Consider the following 6,662-nt stretch of genomic DNA (forward strand, 5'->3'; position numbering starts at 1 on the left):
TCAGTTAAACTTTTGTGCTGGATGACTCATATGTTCTATTGAGTGATATTCAGAAGCAAATTTTCTTTATTCTACTTCCTCTCTGTCTCTGATGGTTAATCTCAGTTGTCAACTTGATGAGACCTAGAATCACCTGGGAGACAGGCTCTTGGTAAATTTGTGGGGGATTATCTTTACTACGAATTGAGGTGGGAAGACCTGCCCACTGTGGGTGGCATCATTCCCTGAGCTGTGATTCTGGACTGAAAAAAAATAGAGAAAGGGAACTGGGCACAAACATTAATCTCCCTCTGCTTCTTACCTGTGGATTTGACCCACTAGCTGTCTCACACTCCTGCGATGACTTCCTTGCCTTGATGGACTGTACCGTGGAACCATGACCTAAAATAAACCATTTTTTTTTTTCTTTTTTGGTCTTTTTGAGACACGGTCTCCCTGTAGCCCCAGCTGTCCTGGAACTCACTATGTAGTCTAGGCTGGCCTCAAACTCACAAAGATCCACCTGCCTCTGCCTCCCAAGAGCTGGGATTAAAGGTGTGCACCATCACGCTTGGCCTCAAGTTGCTTTTGTCAGGGTATTTTAATATAGCAACAGAAAAGAAACCAAGACACTTTTCTATGTAATTGAGAAGGTACCTCTGTAGTCTCAATTAATGAAGGGAGTTGACATAATGCATCTGTTATGCATCCAATAATATTAAGAATCATGAATACTATTTAGAAAATGCAATATTACATTAAAGTTCACTAAAACTGGAAATGTACAGATATAATGTGTAACTTGAGACAGAGCTGCAATGTAAAACGTGTATAACCACCTAAGGTATTATGATAGATGACATTGCTGGTCCCGATTCCCCCACCCATTCTGCCATCTCTATAGACATAGGCTACTTTGTAATGTTCTCCCACAGTAAATAGGACATCATTTTTTACCTTGGCTCAGTCATGTGACTCGCTTTGACCCATAGAGTACAACAGAAATGATGATACTCTAGTTCCAAGATTAGGCCCCAAGAGGTTAAGTCTGTGCCTCTACCAACTATGAGAAGGACCTGCCAGGGACAGTCCACAGGTACCAGAAGAAGGAATTTTGGCATTGGACGTGTATTGCCTGAGCTAAAGTACTTTATGAACAAATCAAGCCTAGAGCAGAGTTTCCAGCCAGCTGCTAGCTAGAGCACAGCTGACACCAGCTGGATTAATAACCAGGGATGCCATAGCCAAGCATTGTACACTAGGAGAGTTAATCAATAGAAATTCCTTCAGTTCCAGAGGCCTGAAGCCTGAGATTGAGGTGTAAGCAAACTTGGTTTATTCTGAGACCTGTGTTCTTGGCTATAGAAGGCTAACTCCCTGTTCACACAACATCTTCCCTTTATGTATGTCTCTGTCCAAATGCCATTTTCTTCTCAGGGGATCTGATGCCTTCTTCTCTCCTCCAGGGGCACTGCATGACATGGGTGCACTTAATACACATGCAGGCATAACACTCATACACATAAAATGAAAGTAAATTTTTTAAAAATCTTTAAAAAAATCCAAAAAATAGCTAAGAAATATAGTACAAATAGTATAAAAAGACACTTCAATGATTATTAGGTGGTGAGATTTTTAGTAATTTAAAAATGGTTTCTTAAAAATGATTGCCATAGGCTGTATGTGATGGCACATGCCTGCAATTCTAGCACTAGGCAGGAGATAAGGAGTTCAAGGTCATCCTCAGCTACATAGCGAGTTCTAGGCCAGCCTGGGCTACATAAGACCCTGTCTCCAGAAAAGGAAAAAAGATTGTTACTACATATTACCTCACTATTTTTTTTCCTGAGAGTAAAGCACTATTTTCCCCCATTATAAAAACAGAAAATATAGTAATATATAAACTAAAAGTAGGTTTTGCTTATAATCTTGCCCCCATCCCACCATGGACAACTGTATTAAATACCTCGCAATAGTTTTGTTTGTAAACACATATCCTTGCAAATTTTTACTCATGTTTTTACAAGAAAGCATTCTACATATTTTAAATTGTTTCATTTTTGAATATTTTCCCAAAGATAGTGTTCTGTGTTAATAAACACAGAGAAGTAGCTGGGAAAGCAATTTAGTGGTCAGAGCACTTGCATAGTATGCATCAGGTCTTGGGTTGCCTCTCCAACTCTTTGAAACAATGGTAAATTAATATAGAGCTAATCGTAACTCTAAACTATGTTTACTCACGATTATTTAGATCACATTCATTTCTCATAATGACTTTTTTCTATTTTATAAAAAGGTTGCAATAATAGCTCTACCTAAAATGCTCTAAGATTAGGGGTTGAAAATAGTAAAATATATGCAGAGACTGTTACTAACTCTACTGGTCCCGCCTTACACTGATGGCCTAAACAAAGCATGAAGATGATGATGTGTTTGGTCTTGGTGTGAAGGTCAGTGATTCAAAAAAAGCATAAGGAGAGTGGCAGAGATGTCATCTGGGACTGGCAAATACCAGCTCACCAAAGCTCTCTCTCCACAATGGGAACGAAACAAGCAAAGACATGGCTTCTAGTACCTTCCCTACCAGGAGGAGCTGGCAGGGATGCTCCTTGGCAACCCTAGCACCTCCCTACCTCAAATCCACAAGGCTGCAAGTGAGATGATGAAGCCCATCCAATCTCAGTATCTCAAAGAAACATTTTTGCTGTTCAAAGGTTTTCTTATTTTATTAGACAAATTGAACCTGTTCTTAGAGCACAGGATTTTCTTCTTGATTTTTATATTTTGAATAAGACAAGAATAGAATTCTCATTTTCCTAAATAGAGAATACATTTAATGATTCTGAAGATCTTCCAAGGAAGGGCTTCCTAGGTGAGTGCTTTCTGAGAAGATTTTGAAGTAGTGACTGTCTCCTGAGCGTTGGCTAGTCATCTGCTAACTGATTTTTCTGCTTTCTGCCAGACCGTGTCCGTTGGCCTAGCTACAGCAGGAATTTGATGCTGACCACTGAGGCTAACCTGCAGCCTTAACTGTGCAAGTGTACTGAGGCTGGCCTCACAGCAACTGCCTTCGATCCTAAACTCAGGGGAACACTCCTTGGTAGTTACTGGATGCCAGAGAATCTTTCCCTCTGGAAACTATGGTGACGTTTTTGTGTAGTTTTGCCTCCAGAATGCAAGGCCACTCATTGTGTTGACTAATGCACTAAACAGAGGTATTTTTCTTTGCAAAACTGGAACCCTCCTGGGAGGAAGCAACATTTTTATCTGAGCACACAATGAATTCAGATCAGTGTGATCCAGAAATTCTGCAGTCTCCATTCTAACCTACTTTCTTCACTTCCTCCAGTAAATTTAGATAACACAATTAGTGTAGCTATGTGGATCTTCATTTCATGGCAAGAATTTGGCAGAGCCTGTGTTTCCAACACTTGGTTTCTAGGAGGAAAACATGCTGTAGGATCACATAAAGGGTAAGCAGGTTTTCAAAGACTTACTTACCTTCCAACACACTCAAAAGTCTGAGATGCAGAAGAAAGAGGCTGCGAGCCAGCAGGCACACATTTTGAATCAAGAGGATGAAGTTCTGGGCCAAGAAGGGGGATCAGATTTTATACTGAAAGATTTATTGAGAGGCTAAACAAAGGAACTAGGAGAAAAGGCTAGAATCCTAACAAGAAGAACAGCTGCAACTGCAATGTCACTTTGACTAGAGGGAAAGCTATCGCTTGGCATCTTGCCAAATGCATTTTCTAGAGAGCCATGTTTCTTCTCCACCAGGACTTCATGGAGACAAAGACTACCACTACTATAATCACTATTTTTTCCATTGTTCAGATGAGAAACTTGAGGTACAAAGCTAATAAGTGGCCTACATTGTTAAGTGACACATCTGGGGTTTTTAAAATAAATAACACTGTCATTAATTGTTTGAGAATTTCATATAATGTATTTTGATCATATCCATACTTCCCTCATCTCCTCCCAGATGCACCCCCACCTCCCTACCCACCCAACTTTGTGTCCTCTATTTTTTCTTTTAAAGCTCATCATGTCCAAATGACTTTGCAAGATATACCCACAAATGGCACAAATGTTATGGGAATAATCAACCACTTTCTGATTAGATTTTAGTTCCACTTCAAAAGATGGAGCACATACCTGGCACCGATATCAGGCCTAGGAATCTGTGGCCAGATAGGTCACAGGCCATAAGCAGAAACTACTGCTATTATTTTGCTAAATGGACATATATTAAACTAACTCCTAATGACTTGTTATTACACTCGTAGACTAATGCATCCCCTAACTCTCAGCAAAGGAGCTTCCTCTTGCAGCAGATGGTGATTAACTCAGAAACCCACAACTGGTCAGTGTGTAAAGACAGCAGAGTTACCAGGCATGGTAGCACACACATCTTTAAGGGGCATAAGAAGGTAGATCTCTGGGAGACTGAGTCAGCCTGGTCTACACAGAGAGTTCCAGTCCATCTGGGGCTACAAGGAGACCCTGTCTCAAAAATAAATGAATGTAATTAAAAATTTAAAAATTAATGTAATAAAAATTAATAAAATTCAAAGAAGTGGAGCTTTTTTTTTTTTCTTTTTAAATCTTTTACTGACTAGAAAAGTGGAAAGGCTGGGTCTGGTGGCACTCACTTTAATCCCAGCACTAGGGAGGCAGCAGCAGGCAGATTTCTGTGAGATTGAGGCTAGCCTGATCCACATAGTGAGTTCCAGGCCAGTTATGGCTACGGGGAGACCCTGTAACAAAAAGACAAAAGAAAAATTTAATTGAATTTTTGCGATTTTGACGCAATAAAATTTGTTGGTATTGATCCCCTCCCCTGTCCACACTTCCTCTTACTCCCCCGCCTCCCCTGGCCCAATTTAGTTACTGTATTGTGTATATAATATGGCCTGCAGAGTCTGATTTGTTTCCCCAAATGTCCTTCAGTGTGGGTCCATCCATTGCACTGTTAACTTACCAAGAGTCCCATCCCTGTAAGAGACTGTCTCTTCCCTTCCCAACAGCCTTCAGTTGCCAAAAGTTCCTTAAGTTGGGTTGAAATTTCTTACCCACTTCCCCATGTCCATGCTGAGATATTTGTCTGGGGGACTTGTGCATGTTGTCAATATTACTGTGAATTCATATAAGTAACCGACCAACTGTCTGGAAAACTCTTTCCTTATGGTCTTTTACTACCTCTGGCTCTTAGATTCTTCCCAGCCCCTTTCACAATGATCCCTGAACTTTGGGAGGCGGAAGTTTGAAACAGGTGTCCTATTCAGAGATAAGTACTCTGCAGTCTCTTGTTTTCTGACCATTGGCCAGTTGTGGGTTTCTGTGTTAATCACCATCTGCTACATAAGGAAACTTCTATGGTGAGAATTGAGAGATGCATTCATCTTATATGTAGGGGTTGCATTGAAGATGTGTCACTTAGGACTAAACCTCTCACAGACACTTTTTCCCTGCATTCTGATTAGTTGTGGAACTCTGTAATGGTCTCTATCTGTTGCAAAAAGAAGCTTCTTTGATGAGTTGTGAAAGGTACAATGGTCTGTAAATATGAGGATGCATATTTAGAATACAGTAAGAAATTATGTTGGTCTAGGGATGTGATGAAAGTAGGTTTTTCTCTAAGATCTATGACTGCTCTAACCATGTGTGTTTGACTATGTTTATAGTTTCACATAAAAGTTCCTTCCCATTGAGTGGGCCTTATTTTCAATTAGATGACTTTTGGTTACTCCAAGATAAAAGTACCACTATTGTACCAATAGCAACAGTTTCCTTTGCCAGCCAGTGTTATTTATTGGGCTTTAAAGCTGGGTGGGACCATTGATTGGTTTTCTCCCTTGGCAGCATGTATAGTATCCTTTGATACTATGAGAGCTAGTCTTCAGGGAGGAGGTTTCCAGGTCAGTTCCAGCTCGCTTGCTCCAAATCCTGTGTCTAAAGTATGGCCTATCTATGGCAATAGCATCTTACATTCAGTTCTAGGAGTTAATCAATGGCTACAGCAAGAGCCTGTGTTATTTTGGGAGTCTCTTAGACTACCCTGACCAACAACTCGAAAGGAGGTTTGCCCTCCCTGGCCCTGTGTTTTTTCTTGTATAGCCTTTACCTACATGTATGTACTCCTATCTATTGTGTGTGCCCTTTTCAGTAGGTCTGTGAACTAATATATTTCCCTCTGTTTTTTCACACAATCTATATCATTTATCTCTCCTTTTGCTCTCCCCGTATAATCCTCCTTACTCCCGCCCTAGTTAAAGTACCCCTTCTTTTCCCCATTTCCTCCTTAATAACATTTGTCTCCTACTAGTCCCCTCTTTCAAGGCACTTCTTCCCCTTTACCCCGATGATCCTTCCCATTTTCCTGGCTCCTGTGGTTAGATCAGGATATATACTCACATCTAAAGATTTGGAGCTAAGTTCCACAAATGACAGACCATATGTTGCTTGTTCTTCTGAGTCTGTGCCACCTCACTTAATATAACAATTTCTTGTTCCATCCATTTACCTGCAAATTTCACGAGTTTGTCTTTCTTTACTGCTGAGCAAATGTACCACATTTTCATTATCTAGTCATCAGATGAGAGATATTTAGGTGGTTTCCATTTCCTGGCTAGTGTGAAAAGAGCAGCAACAAACATGGCTGTGCAAGTATCTATGTA

Source organism: Nannospalax galili, unplaced genomic scaffold (assembly GCF_000622305.1).
Source record: "Nannospalax galili isolate Female #2095 unplaced genomic scaffold, S.galili_v1.0 scaffold55, whole genome shotgun sequence".
Taxonomy (NCBI): Eukaryota; Metazoa; Chordata; class Mammalia; order Rodentia; family Spalacidae; genus Nannospalax; species Nannospalax galili.